This window comes from Haemaphysalis longicornis, unplaced genomic scaffold (genome assembly GCF_048455015.1).
Source record: "Haemaphysalis longicornis isolate Haplotype H1 unplaced genomic scaffold, Haemaphysalis longicornis Haplotype H1 scaffold_13, whole genome shotgun sequence".
In the NCBI taxonomy this organism is placed as follows: domain Eukaryota; kingdom Metazoa; phylum Arthropoda; class Arachnida; order Ixodida; family Ixodidae; genus Haemaphysalis; species Haemaphysalis longicornis.
This window is the reverse complement of record NW_027526233.1, coordinates 49,171,496-49,191,244: the sequence shown is the minus strand read 5'-3', so window position 1 is coordinate 49,191,244 and position 19,749 is coordinate 49,171,496. Positions and strand designations below refer to the sequence as shown.

Genomic DNA, 19,749 nt, shown 5'->3' with positions numbered 1-19,749 from the left:
ACTTTCCGACTATCAATACTCAAGGCCGCAATTATTGTGAAATCCACTTTCTTTATTTCCTCGCTTCAATCTCTCAATAGCTTGAATTCTCATCTAGCATATTCAACTTCGATTTAATGAAATATTTCCCTCCCATAGACGCTCTTCCATTGGAAACTTGTGCGTAAAATATGCAGCAATTAGAACTACCTGAATACTACCTTTGTGGCAGGCAATAGCTAATTTTTGTCCAATACAAACGAAACAAACGCTTTTTTTAAAATTTCAAGACCAACCTCCGTCAACGTTTACAGAAGCAGAAGGAATAATTTGGTGCACTCCGTTTTTTCCTGGTATTTATTATTACACCCCTCAACTGTTCCTAACTTCATTATTTGGTAATATTTACTCTCACAATCACTCTTTATAATTGTCTGGGGATCATGCGAAAATGCACAAACTGATTTTGACTTGTAATAAAATCTATGTATGAAACTTTGACCTGGTATCATTACTGCTGCATTAATATTTTCTTATCGTATCGGCAAACAGAGATCACCTGCAAAATAGTAGTGCTCTGGAACCCTCTTCTTGTACAGAACTAGGTGAGATGATGATGATAATAATAACTTTATTTTCGCCCAAAACTGGGTCAAAGGAGGATGGGGAAGTGGGAGCCTTCCTGAATTCCACCCCCTCAGAAGGCGGCCTGCAGCACTTGGGCGCGAGCGGCATTTTAGGCCAGTTGGACGACCTTAATCCGTATTTAGGGGTCGGAGCTAAGCAAACAGGTCTCCTACTGCTCCGCACTGTTGATTCGTACGAAATGTTTTCTGAAAAAATAAACGTTCTCGTCTGTTTCCTTCTCTTCAAATGACCTGGAATGATAACAGCAGTCTTTGGCGTGTTTATGGGTTGAAAGCCCACTGTAACTTTAGCAATTCGGCTTGCACTTAGGAGAACAAAAACGTATGTTTTGGGCTTTAAACTGTTCTCGTGCCATAAAATGGCCCGTCAGTCAGCTTTGCTGGCGGTATCCAGTTTTTAAATTGTGAATCTGTTAGTTTTTGTGCGTGCTGCAGTGATGCCGCGTAGACGAACTGTTTACGAACATCTCCCACCAATTTTGTTTATTGAGAACGCAAATGTTAACGACTAACGTCGTACAAAATTTGCTTCCTAAATATTTTACGCTTTGTTATGTATGGTGCGATGGGGGAAGCAACAGGTTATTCGCCCCAGGTTTAACGCGGAACGCCGATTTACGCCAAAGAAGGAGACACACCAAACAAGGAGCAATGGCTCACTTTGAGCAAACAGGCAGGCCCAAACTGCCCCTGCAATCGCCACTGCCATATACAACCTAAACAGTTATGACAGGAGGATTACACAACCGCATACATGTGTAATCCATGCATACATACTCATGCATCAAAAAATCAATACATCAATACGTATGTATGCATCAATACATGCATACATACTCATCACAAAAACGTTGTCGCAATTCAAGACGATATATAAAGTTATTGCGGAGAAGAGAACCCGTCCCTGTAAGGTACCCGTTGGGCCACCGGCGCTACTGGGACTGCGCAGAGGTGGAGGGAAGTGGTTGTTCCCATTAAAACCTGTACCGGGTACCTTACCGTGATTAGTTTTTTAATGCACTATAAATATGTAATCATGACGGCCGTACCAACTAAACGAAGACGATTGCCCAGCTTGAAATAAAATGCAACCCGTTCGCATTCTAATGGGTAAGGAGTCCTTTGTGTCTAACATTTTACTTCCCGTTGTTACGGCTCCTCTGAAAGTATGACATAATCACAACAGGTCTACCAAGCCGATGTAGAGTTTCGACCAGCAATAAATATATTTTTCTTGAGCGCATAATGACAACAAACCGGAGCGGCTGAATCCGGAGGCTCTTCTCGGTCCGAGTCGGAGACACGACACGCCAGCCGAACACTTGGAAATTTTCGAGAGCGGTGACAGGGCGGAAGTTGTGGCAGAGGGAACTTCCTCGACGCCGTCGATATTAGCGCCGCCGCATTCCTCCCCGCCACGCCGGTCGTGCTCCCCACTAGAGATGGGCATAACGGCTCACTTCAGTGAGCGGCTCATAACGGCTCCGTTCCCTGAAGTGAACCGATTCATTTGAACGGTTCAGCGGTTCATTTAGGTATGTAACCTATCTCAAGCATGCATAATCTAAATTATTATTCAATTGTTACTCAAAGTACCGAGTCATTTATTTTGTAACAACATCAGGTGTATTTGTGCTGAAAATAATTGGCCTCACAATCATTACAAAAGTTTTTATGTGTCAGTGGTATTTCAGAATCACTCTCGGTCGATATATCAAGAAAAAAATTCAATTTGTTGTCAACTTTATAACCTCACAAATATGATATCTACTAGTGAGCTGTGACGCCAGAAAAAATGATTCTGGAAAACATGATACAACAAACTAATTTTAGTATTGTGGTGGTGAACAACACTTTGTTCAGTTTATTCGAAGCGAGAAGGGTCCGCTTTTCGGCAGCGATAATAGATGACGCAAAAGTTGCACAGGAGACCCAAGTGGGTTGGCCGATACGCCTCTAATAACTCTACCGGAACGTGCCGACACGACTCAGCCATGGTCAGCACGATTCTCTAATCGAGCGAGCAGCCGCTGAACGTCTGTTCTTAGGAGAGCCGCTCTGCCAAAGAACCGCCGGGAGCCGAAAATCGCCGCGGAACTGAGCGGTTGAGAAGATCCGGCTCGTTCCTGACTCGGACAACAGCTGCACGCACAAATGTAACTGTAGTGAATCATATGGTCACAGGAGTTTATTTTCCTATTACTTTGAAAATACAGACGCAGTTCGTTGACGGCTGCCATTGCTGCCTCCCGATCTGTCATTCATGGCAGCCGCCGCCGCGGTTCCCAAATGGCGCCTGAGAAGATCCGCTTCGCGAAGAGCGGCTATCGAAAAGAGCGGAGCCGTTCTTCGGTTCAGTAACTGAGCGGAAGAGCCGGAAGAGCTGAAGAACGGGTCAAAACTGCATCCGGTTCTCCTGACTCGAAGTGTCTGCTCCCACGACAGGGGGCGCGCTGGAGGAATTTGAAAAATTAGCCCCAACTGGTCCGGCAGTACACTTGCTTTCCAGCGCCGATAATAGATGGCGCAGAGAGACGGCTCATTTGACCCGGGTCTTCGGTTCTTCGGCTCAATAACAGAGCGGAAGAGCCGGAAGAGCCGAAGAACGGATCAAAACTGCATCCGGTTCTCCTGGCTCGAATTGTCTGCTCCCACGACAGGGGGCGCTAGAGGAATTTGGAAAATTAGCCCCAGCTGGCCCGGGAGTGGAGTTGCTTTCTCTCGCCGGCAATAGCTGGCGCAGAGAGCTTTGACCCGGCTTTTCGGCTCCGTTGGCTCTTTCTCCATGGTTTGCTGGGCTGTGGGGCTGTGGCTCGCCCCGTTAAACACGGATCACTGAGGGGGCGAGAAGGGGCTCCCTCTCTCCAAAAAAACCGCTGCTCACTTTTACTGAGCCACGGCTCACTTACTCTTCAAAAAGAGCGGCTCAAAAGGTCCGGATCACTCCTGAGCGACGCATCTCTCCTCCCCGCATCAACAAAGAAGATGGCTGCCTTCAGCGACGCGGCTACAGGTGCGCAGTTTTTAATGATCTCTTCCGAAAACACTGCATCGCCAGCACGACGACTGCTAAGCATTCTCGTTGACGGTAAGTTCAAGGCTATTTTGTTTGCAAGCGTAAGCCTCGCAGTAGTGCATTAGAGCGCATAAGCGCGAGTGAACCCACGAGACCGCTCGTCGGGAAAAGCGCGCCAACAGTTGAAGTACCGCTTGACAGCGTTGCCGCCGGAATGCGGAAATCGTAGGTGTGATGAAGTAATATTCGCGTGGTGTACTGTGCGTTTCTAGCACAGTCCAGTCTTGTTAAGCTTTTTTAATTACCAGTTATTCATCAACAGGCTGCGTGTTTAACTTGTACGAAAGAATAACAGTGGCGCTCGATGGTTGAGACAATTGGCGCTCACTGCGGCTTTGCTCCATGCCACCGCGGTGGTTGAGTTAGTGCGGGGCGCTTATCCGCAATTCAGAGCAGAACATTTACTGTAAACATTGAAAATTCAGATGGCCTTAAGTAAGTTGTTTGTTACGTCTTGACGGAAGCTAAGCGGCATCGGTACGGGTGAAATGTATGCACTTGCTTTGTTTATTTTTCCGGGCGGCATTACGGAGGCATTTTGTGGAAATACGAGCAAAAAAACAAAATTAACGGACAGTGCTCGTTTCTGCCAACTTGATATTTGTGTATTGACCATTTCTTGAGCTGTATTTCCAAGAAATGCATGTGCTCCGACTAGCATCCGTGCTTGTAGATTACGAAGGCATGACGATTACTTAACCTGAATTCGAACTCAACTGAGTCAGTTACGTGGGTTGTCTGCAGTACATGAAATTGCTTTTCACATTGTCAATGCTGATTCAGTGTAACTGTCCATTGGATTTAAACGTGTATTCATCAGTTACAGCAACAAGTAATTTCACTGTACAACGTTAACAAAGCGCACATGTCAGGTTCCCATTATTTAGTAAAACTGTGTCTCACATTTTTATTATTTTCTTATGGCTGTCAAACAGGGGGTGGGCAAAGCTCAAGCTTCGACGACCTGCTCGACGCAGATGCGCCAAACGAGGAACCGACGAGCCCGGGTGCAGTGTCAAAAGGTATGTCGATCTCACAGCAAATATCGTTTAGCATTACTGACAAATGGATGAAGACTGGAGATCAGTAGGTGCTTTATTTTTTCGATGTAGGTTGATCCCTAGGCCATAATCAATTTGAAGGTGCAACATTTTACTGAAATATATGGCATGGCAGGCCCTAATGGCTTACATTTCTTGAAAAGTGGTCACCCTGTACATGAATAAATACGATACATGCTTGCATAAATTGATCTCCTTTTGTCATAAATATAGTTAAACTAACTTAGTTTTGGGTCACAATTCTTGAAAGCGATCACCCTATAGGCTCCGTGTACTGGTGTTTCGAGACCGTAGCGGCACCTAACAGTGGCGCCGTTTATATGTTGGTCCACCTGAAGGAGCCTTAATACGGGGAGGAGATTTTGCCGCCGTTAGAAAAAATCTAGCTTGAATGCGTACACGTGTGTAATGCTGTGTATATGGCTACCACAACGTCTAAAAAACGCGGAGGGCAAGCTGCCGAAAAATTATTTGTTATTTCCCTTGGAGACCATGCGAAGCGGAAAGACGTCAGCAGTGGATCGGCGCTGCGCGACGTGCGATGTAAACAATGCCGACTTCTGCCCATTAACTTTTATTTTTTTTTGCTGTTTTCTGCGACTGTAGGGTACCTTTGGTTATTGTTTTTCTATGTGTGTCCGCTATCAGACCAGTCAGGGACTGGTGACAGCCAGTGCCTTGCAAAACGGGCATATGCAGCGCGCACTTTGCTTTAAATAAAAAGAGTACGGTTGTCAGGCGCCCAGAGTAAGCCCCAGCGATCTTCCCTGTGTGCTATGGAAGACGAGAAAGAGTAACGGTTGGCACGAAGCTGCAGGTGTTCAACGAAGGACCACTGCTAGCTTAACAAATAAATACATGTGCGCGCGAGTCACCTTGCAGAAGTTGCAGTGTCCGGGTTTCTTTTTTTTTCCCGCAGAGCTTGCCTGCCAGCCCAGCGCATTAGTTTTGGGTTTCTCCTATATTTTAACGATTCACATGCTTGTTGCCTATCCTGCATTACGGAGCTCATCACCTTTACCCCTTGGAAACGCGGATCTTCATCCTGAGTGTACAGTGTACACACCATTGTTTTTATGTCCGTGATCGGTATAGGTTAATTTTTTATAAAGCATTCACTCACCTTCCTCTGGTAGGTGGCTAATTCCTATGCACGCATTTTTTTCTTAACAGTGGCATGGACCCCTTGAGAAACAAGGCTGCTGTTGGACAGCAATGCCTGCTACTCGCCCAAAGTAGGTCCACTCAATAAGTTTAAAATCAAGCGGGACATGTTCGGCCAGATTGCTCGGGACACTTTTCGTGTACTCGGTGTCTCGCGCACAGCAGTGCAGTGTGAAACTCGTTTCAAGACTCTTGAAAAACGCAAAAGAAGCGAAGACAAAAACAACAGAACTTCAGGTAGTGCTCCAGGCCGTGTGTCATATGAAGACGAATTTGCTGCCATTAAGGCTATCGACAACAGCTTAGAACCAGACGTTTTGAGGGGTGTAAACAAGGTCCTGTACAAACCACTTCATCAACTGCCAGCAACGGGAGGTCAGGTCGCAGCACGCAGAGTAATTCAGATTTGGAGAATGATGGAGAGGCTGCGAACATTCCCCCTGGTGCATCCCCTGAAGAAAGTTCGACTGCACAAGAAGTTGCAGAGATGCCCATGAAGAAGCGAAAAGCTGATAGGAACCTGCGTGCTAGCCTGCGCAGGACACAAAACATGGCACTGTTTTTTGAAGAGATGCGAAAGATGAGAGAAGAAAAAGAACAGAGGAAGGAAGAACGAGAGCGTAGGAGGGAAGAGCGGCACCAGGAGTTGCTTACAGCACATGATCGGCACATGGCAGCTATCTAAGAACTCCTAAAGAAAGATTGTGCACCATAAGACATTCGTTTCCAATGCTTTGGTTTTATTTTCTTTGAGTGTTTTATTTTATTTACTAGTTGTAAATTTGATCTAAAAATGGCACTTGTGTACTAATGCAAGATGTGCAATATTTTTTTGTTCGAACTGTTTTTTCTCTGGAAGTTTCCAGTTGTGATGTTTTGCGCTCCTGTAAGTTTTTAATTTTCTGTGGTTGCAGTTGCAGCACAGTCACTTTTTTTCTCGTCTTCAGTGTTGCAGCTGGGCCATAATCAGATGTGCAATATATATATTTTTATAACCTTGTAGTGTTGTGCTTTTATCGTTCTGGAATATTTTGTTTTTTCGAGGTTGCACTTTTGTTCCTATATCTGAGTGTGGAGTACATTTTAATGTGTAATTTTTTTTTGTAGCAGTGTTCACACTGCTGGGCAAGGATTACTTTTCTCTGGTGACAGCTGCATTCCATGTAATTTCAGCGAATGTTTTAAACTTTTGACTACTCTTTTTTGTTTGCACTTCAAGTGTTCAGTTGCGCTAGTATTCAAATGTGCAATATATTTTACTTTTACAAGCTTGCTGCAATGTTACCTGTCTATTTTTTGTGATGCTGGAGCAGTGTACCTACATTTCAATGTGTAGTACGTTTTTACTTTCATGACCTATTCAATCTAATATGTTATTGCCATTTTGTCCTGGTTAGCAGCTTTAGATGGCCACAAAAAGACTGGGCCATTAAAAAGCTGTTGAACGACTTTTTTTCTGCAAGCAAATAATACAACAATGTTCGCTGTTCAATTTTTATTGCTTCACTGTGCAATATATTATTATATACAATAAAAATACAACGTTTGCTGTTGAAGTTTTGCTTCACTATGCAATAAATTATTTTAATCAATGAAACACACCCTTTTGTTAATCGTCCTCAGCAGTATGTACACTGTCCTTCAATGCACACCTCAGGCTGTTTCCACTGCCTTCTCAGAACAGCTGGGCCAAATTGTCCCTTTTCAGTTCTCCCAAGTGGCGAAACGCACTTTCACGTGCAGTTTCACTTGGCTGAGATGCCTTTAGTTCCGCCTGGTTGCCTCGGTTGTGCCCATCAAGGTCCTCGGTTCTTTCTTCTCGTTCCGCATCAGTCAGGAGGTCGTCCACAGTGCAGTCACGTGCTTCTAGGCAAATGTTATGGAGAACACAGCAGGCAACAATGAACTGTGTGATCTTGTCCACCGTTGTGAACTCCACGTATCGAAGTTGTCTGAATCGTTGCTTCAGCAAACCAAACGCGTTTTCACTTTTCACTGTTGTGACAGTATGGCGGTGGTTGTATGCGAGTTTTGCTAGTGTCATGGTCCCGTAGTGCTTGTAAGGCGCGAGTAAATGTTCTCTGATGGGGTAAGCAGCGTCGCCGAGGAGGTGGTATTTGTTGATCTCTCATATTGTTGGCAGATCTTCATGTACCAAGGACAGTCTCAGAACTCTCGCGTCGATTTTCCCTGGTGTTCTAGTAAAACCATCTTGAAAGCGGCATTTGGCATCGCAGATACCTTGCATAGTCAATGAGACCTGCTTGTGCCTGTTTCCATAGGTTGACGTCATCTTGTTATTTGGGCAACGCATAGGTATGTATGTTCCATCGATGCAACCAATGACATTGGGGAAGCCAGCGATCTGAAAATTGAATGAGCAGGGAAAGCTATGTACCATTGCTGTTACACAACGTAAACAATTGTGCGGCATATTATTCCGTGAGAGGTACGTGTAATGCAGTGGTATGTCCCTGCTGTGCAGAAAAGCACCGCATAAACTGCCAAGTGTGGTGGAATCTTGTGGCGCACATATATATTTGTACTGAGTGTTTCTAGTCGAGAGAGCCTGCCAGCTTATACTTTGCTACTTATTACACATATAAATCATGCAAAGGTGCTCACTTTCTCAAAAGCTTCAGCCAAAGCGGCCTTGTCGCTGCCAAGGATGATAACATCTGGAGCGATGTAGCAGAGATATTGAAGAACTCTTTCAATTACTGCAAGCTGGGTGGACTCAGCCATGTTGAAGAGAATGGCCACTTCTCGCATTGATGCCTTGTTGCTTGCATACCTAGCAAAAAAAAAAAACACATTGCCTCGTCAATGTACACAGGTGAGCACTACGTTCGTCATTGCCTATCCCGCCAAAACTGCCAGGCTACCAACTGCCTAATGAGCCAGCTTTCCCATAAAGCGTTGTCACACCACCGCGAATAGAGCCTGCCTGCTTGCAGAGTGGCGGGTAAGTGATTTCGGCTCAGAAAGACCCTAAATTGTAGATATAAAATGTGTCAGTTAAAAAGAAAAGGTGTACAATGATGCAATCACTCCGCATCGCTCATGCGCCTTTTTAGCGCTACAGTTTATTGAAAGCTGCATGACCTCTAAAATGGTGCCCACTTCCAGTAGTAATCCGAAAACGAAGCGTGAATGTGCACAGCGCGAAAAGAGGGTTGTACAGCCTTCGTTTTCTCCCACGGCCGCGGCTTACCAGGGGGTTTTCTACTCCGATATACACGGAAGTGAAAAAAATTGATGCTGCGGAGAATATTGCGCGAATCTGCTCTTTCAAGGGAATCAGGCATCGCAGATTCAAGCCGAACAACAGCAGTAAGCAAACATGAGCACAGAAAAAAAAAAGCCCATTACCATCGAACCACGTGAAGCTATCAAGCTCCTAGCGCACACGCAAATCGTAACTCCTTGCATATCTAAAATTTACAAGCTTACCAAAGGAAGGAAAGAATGTGCTCGTCCGGTCTTTTTTGCAGGCGAGCCACCACTACGTCTACCTGACGGGCAAAAGATGGACTCTTCAAACTTCTGAATAAGCTCACAGCACGCCTTTCGTGGTAGGCGGAAGTTCCTGCGAAACTGTTCAAAAAAATAAAACCGATGTTACTGTTTGACACATTCGGTGTAGGTGATTTCTTACCTCTTTCTCCGATAAACGTTCACTGCCGTGTCCACGTAGTTGTTCACCTCAGGTATCTTTACGGCAAAGTGAACAACTGGGCGAACTTCGTCGCCTATACCCGAGCGTCGTCGTCGTCCGAGCTAGTGTTGGTGCTGTCCTGCGTGCTAGCTAGAAGCACCGACGGTGTATCCAACGCTAGCACACTCGCTTCGACATCACAAGAACTGGCAGCACAGCTAGTACGCGAAGCACAAGGGGAATGACGTCTGCGCAGCCCACCACAAGCCACTCACCGCCTACCTAACGTCGCATTTCTTTCATGGAATAGAGAAAGAGATAATGCAACGGCGAGATGGGCTCACGTGACCCACCAAAACCGGTCACGTGACCTCATCTCGCCGGGTGCGTGCAGTTGCTCTGGCAGTCGATGTCGGAGCGCATTGGAGTACTCTGAGCGAGAGGCGCACGATCTCAAAGAACCAGCCGAACGCTCTCAGAGCGACCCATTTCAACCAGCCGAATACGCCGCCCAATTCGAGAGTGCGTTAGAGCGCCCAAAAACGACCAGCCGAAGATACCATAAATGTTCACCGCTTGTGATGCGTCTCACCCAAAAAACCACTATGCCATCTGAATAAACGTTCGCATTGTGAATAAACCACGTTAACACCCTCTCCAAATACGGTTGACCAGCAAAGATGAAAAGTGGCGGCAATGGTGTGCATCTTCAAAATGCACAGACGACACCGTTGGCGACAATCAATACCCGCGTCCAACTCACCTAAGTAAGATGACGGCCGCCGTATTGAGATGTGTCGAACCGCCAGAAGGTGGGATGGCGCATTCGCACGGAGCAAAATGCTGAAAAATAAAAAAACGAAAGGAACCAAAAAGAAACGAACAGCGGTGGTCGAAAACTAAAGGCTACGTTGCGTAGTCTCTCAGATGTTTTCGCCCTATTTGTGACATGTTTACATAAAGACATTAGGAGCATAAATCATCGCGTCAACTTTTGCCATGACCAACTACTCCTGCCCGCTTGCTTTTGTAGATCGTGGAAGTGCTTGCCGAATTTGTTCCCGACTAGTATTATTGCCTCTGATTTTGCAAAAAATGACCTACCGAACACGTCTAAAGAAACCGGTTTCGCTAAACAGAACATACAGGCTCGGTTCGCGAAAAGGATTATAACCTTATCAGATCACTTAACAGCATACTTTAGGCAAATAGTCGCAGGGGACGCAGGGCTATGGTCGACACACACTCAGACACAGGTGCTCGGCATTTTATTGGATTTGTTAGCTGCAGGGCGGTCGGCGAGAGGCGCGCGCTCACGTACACGCTCTCCACAATGTCTTGGTTTTTTAACTGCGGAGACTAAAAATTACGGTTTGGTAAATGTCCGTTTTCAAAAATGGGGCTTCGTTTCTTGTACTTGTTTATGGCGAACCCTACTGACTGCGCCCCTGAGAGAATGCCCGTAATAACGTGTCCGAAAATACCGAATCAATTGTCACTAGCAATTCTATCTGCAATTTCAATAACGTTTTAACTCCTGCCGTGCCCAGTCATGGCGACAAAGGTAAATGTAGAACATTTTTACTAACATATTAATTAATTAGGCAAAGAAATGCGGCGATATCCGCCTTCAATGAAACGCTAATAAGAATGCACCCTATGCACGTCTTTTCTCGCAGAAACTCCGTCATGCCCAGAATTAGTTCCATGTAGGTGCTTTTCACTGCAACAGCACTATGTGCGCCTCGAGTGATGAGCTCGCGTTTTCGGTGAAGCCCACCGAGCGAAAGAAAGCTTAGCAAGGACGGAGCCTTCGAGCTAATCATGCTGCAAACACGTCGTCCTGCTACTCACCGCCTGACCTATATGTTATTGCTCATTTTCTTCGTTGCTCGTGACGTCTAAATCACGCACTGAACTTAATTGAAATGAATTGAAAAGGAGGACGAGTTTGTCTTGCTGGCAGTGTCCGCGCTGGCACTGCGTTGCACCCCGACTTTGACTGCTTCTGTTCGCTTGGGAGTACGTGTTTGGGCTATTGTTTTGAAGTGGAAACTTCAAGCAATTGCGTGATCTGTAACTGTGTTTGCTGTTTTGTGGAAACGTAACCTTTTTAACACCGCGTATGTATTGCTGAGAAAGACTAGGCAAGAGAAAAATCAACAAACTCTTTCTCGAAATGACGTGAGGGAACGCGAAGGGTTTTAAAGTCAACTCAAAGTAAAATGAACGTTGTGAGAATAATTCCGACAGCAAACGCACCAATCCCGCCTGAAGCATGCGTACCTAATTTACAGACTATAAGAATCGTGGTAACGCGATCCTTGAATCATTTGAAAGGTGAGGTGATGTAATGGAGGTCCTCTGTCGTGGCGTAATCGGATAGAGGTTGACTTCGTAAAGCGAAGGTGTCCGGTGCGATTCGGACTATGGGAAGAGATTGATGTTTGTTCGCTACGCAAACGATCATTATGCCTGTCAGAGAAAGTAGGCTCTCGTGATGTGCGGCCCGGGTAGAGTACAAAAGATATTAGAGGCAGTGTGCAAGCGTCACTTGAATTACAGGCCACAGCAATTCCCTCTCACCGCTTATTCATTTAGTGAAACGAGGGCGAGTTTTTATCGTCAAAGTCTTCTCTTTAAAGCAATATTTCCCAACAGGTTGGCGCCTTAAGACCTCCCTCCAACCGGAGAATTCTTCGCAAAGATGACTAAGGTTCGCAGTCTCGCTTTCTCTCTTCGTGCTTTGTTTCGCACGGCCATTTACATAAGCCCAGATGGTTGTTTTGGGAAGCGCCATTATGAGGTTGAACCCCTAAGGATGCGATGTCAATAGGCGGTGCTTTCGTAGTGCATTTAGAGGTGCGTCTTTTTCTTCCGTTTTGACGTGTGAGTCGGCGTCCAAAGCAAGCATTTTCACTCTCATGGGATAATACGAAAACGACAAAATTATCTGAGTGGCCAACTTGGGAACATGCATCGAGCTGAATAAGTTTCTTCTAATGAAGACCGTGTGAATAAAATATTTATTATCTTCAGTAAGTGTCGCAATATATTAGCTGCAATTGTTGCGTTTCACCCAGTGAATATACAGCATGAATAAAAAACTCGACAAATGTATTATACATTTCACTTTTCCGAATTACCCTCATTTAATGAGCCAAATAATGTAAATGTAACTATGGAATATTTTCCCGCTTTACTTTTGTCACTGAGAAAATCGCAACAGCCTCACGCAGCCGATTTGTTTGGAGCTCAGACAGGATTCAACGCAAAAAGTCTCTAAAGGCCAGACTTTCGGATAGCTACATAAGGTTGGCATTTTCCGCGTTCTACACTCCATGTGACTGAGACAGTGACTTATTTCCCTAAAGAATTATTGCACATTGAAGATCCTAAGTAATGCATCAGCTTTTGCTCTCTCCGCTCACACACCAGCGCGGCTGTGGAAAGCGTTCGGAGGACTCTGCGGACATAGCGCACCTGTTAGTCTTGCAATAATGCACTCTGGAATAATCACCTTGTTTAAGTTGCAAGCGAAGGAAATATGTGCACGTGGCAATTGTGTTGCAGCAACATGCTTACAAGCACAAAATGTGGGCCGACCCTGTTTATTGGCAAAATATAAAGCACTCTGGGGCAGCCATAGTGGCGCCGTTTTCCGCGCGTTTTCTCTCAAGTCCCACGCGTAGCATTGGTCAGACCTGAACAAAAAAAAAAAAGAAAAACCTGGCGAAGTTGTCGGTGCCAACAGAAAGGAGTTTCAGTGATTTGTATTGATTCTATGCCGTTAACAATCTGGTTGGGCTGGAAAGCCGGCAGCGGCTACAGACTCGTAATTCACGGTTGCTGAATAAGGCAGGATATGTGCGAGTGACATCAAAGGGCGTAGATATCCGCCCTGCGCAGAGGCACCATTGGGGCGCGGTGGTCTTAATGTATTTTCACGCTGCGAAACCGGGAATTCGGCGCAAACTCGACTCTCAGAAACACGTCAGCCATGAACGTGGTAGTCTACCACTTCGGGCGTTACTCGAGCGGTCGTCTACTATGACTGGCGATGTCGTACCATGGCTTCCTGTGGCTGACTACCGCGTTCAACTCTCTAAGACGAAACGCATGTGCACCCCATATTTTGAAGTACAGTAGGCTTTCTTGGGCTATTTTAACCGGAAAATATTGCCTGCCTGTTTTTCGATCAATGAATATCTGCAGCAATGCTAGACTAAAGGAAATGTTACCGGAAGGCTTTAAATACCTTTAAAGTTTTTCCATCCTTGTTTGGTTGCACTGTTTATCCTCTTTGGGGGGATTTAGCAAACAAAAAGCATTAGTCACAGAAAAGCCATTTGTGACATAATCATAAATGTAGTCACAAAAAAACTCGGATTTTTAATGAGCTTCGCACTGCCTTTTCAATAAAAAGTAATTTTTCGCAGTGTACTTGTATTTAAAAGTAATCATGCACTTTAGTTTTGCATAACACGTCGTAAATTGTTTGAACTATATTGTTAAACAAAAACACCAAAAGCGCTCGCACCCCTCTTAGCGACACGCAATTCATGGCGCGCAAGCAGAAGCACAACGAGGGTAAATTAAAACTGACATGACAAAACCCCCACAGTGTTTATCATGATAAAAGTGGGCAGTGAGGGTCAAATCATAACAAGTTTTCAGGGAAAGAACAGAGGCATTTAGGTGGCCGATGCCGCTGAAGTCTACGGTTTTTAAACGGGATTTGCAGCAAATGGAACTGCTGTGCGCCCAATGTGTTTTGAAAGGCGAAACCTTTGGGCCTTTTGTGCGAAAATCCATCATTTTCTGTCGGAAAAATGACCCCTGCGCGATGAGTGCGTCAAAACACAATTTAGTTTTTATGAGATTGGAAGCTGGGTCTCTGTAGTAACACAGGCGCGCGCAGCTCATCAGCATGGACGATGGTCGGGCAGTCAACGACGGCGTTTATTGCCAGAACGGTGATTATATACGTTGCGATCAAGAGAGGGTAAATGGAGGGGGAGAGAAGGAGAATCAAGGCGCACAGGGCCGAAAAGAAAAGGTGTGCGCGCAGCTGGTTTTGCTGACCGGTACAAAACGAACGAATACAACATTTATTTCCTCTTAAAAGTGGAACCGTTGTACCGGTTTCCTAAGTCTTGTCGATCGCCTCAGAGTGGGCTGATGTGGGACCAGCTCAGGAGGGTGCTCGGCCTGGACGACTGGAGGTTCCGTAGCAGCTGGTGTTGGAAACCTACTCAGACCATCCCGTGCCGGTAGCTCTGGGCTTCGCTCGTGCTCCTTCCGCCTGGGCGTACATTGCAGCGCAGGAGACAGGACCGGAGTAGTCACGCTGTCAGGTTCACCTTCAGCCTCCGCGCCTTCAGTCGCCCCCGTAGATGTAGACTCCGGCGTCGATTCGCGTGGGCGGCGGACTTGGTCGATATGACGCTGCACTACCCCCGTTGGCGTGTCCACTGCTGTCATTCTTGCCCCGAAGCAGATTTTACACGTCCAGGAGTCCACCCTTTGCCCACACCGTAGTTCCGCACGTAGACGCAGCTGCCTGGTGAGATGGTGCAGTCGTCAGCGCCCGGCGACAAGTTCTCATCCCTTGGCGGCAGGCATGTGTCAAGACGGGAACGGAGCTGGTAGCCGAGAAGCATTTCCGAGGGTGACTTTCCTTCTTTTTGCGGGGTCCTCCTGTAATGGAATAGCAGGCGGATGAGGTTATCTTCCAGCGGGCCATCTTGCATTTTCCGCAAGCCGTCTTTAATGGTTCGCACTGCTCTTTCCGCTGCTCCGTTTGACTGAGAATGGAAAGGCGCTGTACGCAGGTGCACAATATTGTTTCTTGCTACAAACGTGGCGAACTCCTGACTCGTGAATTGCGTGCCATTACCGGACACGATTGTGCGTGGCACACCGAACCGACAAAACATACTTCTTAAGCAGCGAATGATACCCGCTGTGATCGCATGCCTCATGGGTACTGCTTCAATCCACTTCGTGTGAGCATCTACCACGACAAGTATCATTTTGCCGGCTAACGGGCCCGCAAAATCGATGTGGATCCGGGACCACCTCTCGGCAGTTTTCGGCCAACTTACCGGTGGTGCTGCCGCAGGCACGCGCTGGTTTTTTACACAGCTTACACACTGCACTGACAATTCCTGAATCTCCCTGTGCATGCCCGGCCACCAGAACAGTGACCGCGCCACCGCTTTCATTGACGAGGAGCCCTGGTGTGTTTCATGTAGAAGCTGCAACATCCTTTCCTGTGCCTTCCGTCGTATGACGACTCTGTTGCCCCAATAGATTAGCCGGTGAGCCATCGACAGCTCCATTTTGCGATCAAAAAATTCCCCCGCACCTCCCCGAGGGGGATTGTGAGGATGCAGAAATGCGAATGTTGAACGCAACGTCCTCGGGTACCATGCGAGGAAGGCACTGCATAACCTTCGATACGTCGATGGGCACGTTCACCGCCTGTCCCTTGATCCCAAACTGCCCGTTGCCTCGAGTCAGCCGCCTGATGCTCATGAAGGGGAGTCGAGGCGCGATGAGCCGCTCTTCGACCAGGTTCAGATCGGGAAGATGTGCCGGCCGAGGAGGATAACGGCAGCCAAAACTCACGCAGCCCTCCTCTTCACAGCTTTGTCTTCTCCTTCTTCTTCTTCAGCGGTTCCCCTACGGGAAGATGACGATGGTGGTTGAACGCGAAGGTATCTCGTGATGGATTGTTTGTTTGGCCAATCCCTAGGGGCATCATGCCACAATCATCTCACGCAGCCCTCCTCTTCGCAGCTTTGTCTTCTTCTCCTTCTTCTTCTTCAGCGGATGCCCTACGGGAAGATAACGATGGTGGTTGAACGCGAAGCTATCTCGTGATGGATTGTTTGGTTGGCCAGTCTCTAGGGGCATCATGCCACAATCATCATCAGACGTGCTGCGGACGCCGGCCAAGGGACGCACGACAACCCCCGACTATAATGCATTTCTGCATAAAACGGCAACAAGTCGGGCGCCATTCCACTTGTGGTTCGAGGCCAGCCATGCAAGATGTGTTCCGCGACACGGGCTAACAACGTGTTCTTGGCAGTGAGCTCCTGCAACTCGTGCGTCGTCACTATACCTTCGTCCTTCGTCGAGGGCTTCCAACGACGGAACGTACTCGGGAGGGTGCCCCTCAGCTACCGGTTCCGCTGCCGTCGGGGCTGGTAGTCGGCTGAGGGCATCTGCTGCCAGTAGTTGTTTCCCCGGAACGTACAGTAGCTTGTACTGGTAGCCTCCCAGGAACAGTGCCCATCGTTGAATGCGCGCGGCGGCCATCGGCGGCGTTGGGCGGTCAGGCTTGAGCAGTCCCAGCAGTGGCTGATGGTCGGTTACCCGGGTGAATTGCCGACCTAGGAGGTAGTCACGGAAACGAGAAACGCCAAAAATCAGTGCCAATGCTTCTCGCTCCAGCTGAGAGTAGTTTCGCTCCGCTTTTGTTAACGTTCTGGAATGAAACCCAATTGGTCTGTGCTCATTTCCCTCCGAGTGAAACAGAACAGCACGCACGCTGCACGGGGAAGCGTCACATTCTAGCTTCAGTTCCTTGTTGGGATCAAAATGAACGAGAAGTTGCGCATTCTTCAAAATTTCTTTCGCTTTTTTGAACGCTGTCTGCTGCGGTTCCCGCCATTCCCAACGGGCTCGTTTTCCATGAGCTGATACAAGGGGCTGAGCACTGTAGACATATTGGGCAGGAAACGGCCGTAGAACGTGAACATGCCAAGGAACGAGCGCAATTCGCTAACATTACGTGGGCGCGGGGCTTGCATGACGGCGTCTACGTTCTTTTCAATGGGGTGGAGGCCTTGCCGATCTATACGATGGCCAAGATAAGTGACGGAAGGCTGCCGAAACTTGCATTTGTCAATCCTAAGTTTAACGCCGTGCTCTCGGAACCGCTCCAACACTCTCTTGAGCTACTCTCCGTTATCACTCTTGCCTTCTGACACTAGCACGTCGTTAAGGTAGGCTTGGACACCCGGCAGCCCGCCGAGTACTGCATCAATCTTTCTTTGAAAAATAGCCGGTGCGGAAGCTATTCAAAACGGAAGTCTGTTATGCCGGAAAAGCCCGCGGTGTGTGTTAATAACACACAGCCCGCTGGACGCTTCGTCAAGGGGCACTTGATTGTATGCATTTTTTAAATCCAAGATGCTGAAATATTCGCCGGGGTTTAAGAAGGCGAACATGTCCTCTATCACCGGAAGAGGGTAATGCTCTACCTCACATGCCGGGTTGAGGGTGACCTTAAAATCACCGCATATCCTCACGCTTCTGTCCTTTTTCAAAACGACCATGATAGGCGCAGCCCATTCTGCATGTTGCATAGGCGATAGAACACCAAGTGACACCAGCCGATCAATTTCACAAGAGACCTTATAGCGGAGGGCGTAAGGAAGAGATCTGGGCTTACAGAATTTTTGTGTCGCCGTCTCCTTGAGTTTCAGGCTGGCTGGTGGACCTTTGATAAGTCCAAGGTCTGTTGAGAAAACATCCTCGAACTCGCCAAGCAGTCGGTTCAGCATATTGTCGCTTGGCTCGGCACTTGTTGTAAGGTCCGGCGCGGTTAGGTCTCCAATCGGAACGCCCGTCTTGTCAAGCAAAGCGATGAGATCGCGGCCACATAGGCTGGGTCCTGCACAGTCAAACACGATCAGCGGACAGGGCACAGATACATTTTTGTACCTCACTTGAAGTTCGAGTTCACCCAACACCGGAAGCTGTCCCGCGTAACACGAGAGCTTCATTCGTGCTGGTTGTAAGCGCCGCCACTGTGGGTGGTGTCGATCGTACACTTGGCGCGATACGACGCACACCGGGGAACCAGTATCCACTTCCATGGCCAGTTCTTCGTCGCCCCATCGAAACGTGCGGCGTATGGGTGGTTCCAAATCGTTTTTTCTTCCCGAAATCAACGTTCAAACACGTTTGCGCTATCCATGTCGTCGTTGCTAGACGCGCTTTCAACTGTCAGTGCCTTTACACTCCCTGGCCACCTTTCAACCCTTGCATCTGTTGTAGCACTGCAGCATTTCTTTGCCAAATGACCGCGTCGCCGACAGCGATAGCAGCGTGCGTTAGCCCAGCGGCAGGTGTTATCGTCGTGCTTCGTGCTTCCACATCGGCCGCCGTCATGCGACGCTCCTCGTGTACGGTTACCTCGAGAGGGTGAGCAATGATGGGCTTGCATTTTTAGCACAGTCGGCGGTTCTGCACTCATATCTTTCGCATCGCTGTCGGTTGCCTCGGATGCAATGGCCATTGTTTCAGCCTCCTCGAGGGTTAAATCTTTCTTTACCAGTAACTGCTTGTGCAAGTTAGTTGAGCGTACGCCGCAAACAATCCGGTCCCTCAACATCCCGTCTAGCGCACTTCCAAAGTTGCAATTGTCAGCTATGCACCATATTTCGACTTGGAATGCGTGCACCGACTCTGCTCGTTGTTGGCAACTGGTGAAAAACTTGTAGCTTTGTGCTACCTCGTGACGCTTGGGATCGTAGTAGTCATTTAATGCTGCGACCGCTTGGGCGTAAGTAAGGGAATTTGGCCTCCGAGGTGCAATTAGCCCCGCTAGCACTTGCACAGTCTGCGTGCTGAGTGCTGCCACCAGAAGTGCACTCTTCCTTTTGGAGTCAGTAATAGTATTTGCTTCAAAATACGCTTCAGCCCGAATAAGGTACGCTTTCCACTTATCTCTTGTGTCATCCAAGACCGGGAGCTGTGGGCTGGTCATGATCGTCGGTACTTGTTGCGGCAGGCCGTGGGCTTCAACTTTCAGGGCAGCATGGGCAGTTTCCGTGCTCGTCGCCACTGTAGTAACACAGGCGCGCGCAGCGCCGCAGCATGGATGATGGTCGGGCAGTCAACGACAGCGTTTATTGTCAGAACGGTGATTATGTACGTCGGCATCAAGAGAGGGTAAAGGCATGAGGAGAGACGTAGAATCAATAGAGAGGTAGAATCAATAGAGACGTAGCGCATCCGTCCCGTCCTTCTTCGTGCTCGTGTTGTGTATTTGTTAGCGCCTTTTTCTAGTAGAGACGTAGAATCAAGGCGCACAGGGGCGAAAAGAAAAGGTGCGCGCGCCGCTGGTTTTGCTGGCCGGTACAA

The 19,749-nt window shown here is 47.6% G+C and overlaps 1 pseudogene; it reads right to left on the bottom strand.

The window, feature by feature from the left end:
- Positions 1–7,602: 7,602 nt before the first annotated feature.
- Positions 7,603–18,997, bottom strand: LOC144163818 (uncharacterized; annotated as a pseudogene).
- Positions 18,998–19,749: the final 752 nt, after the last annotated feature.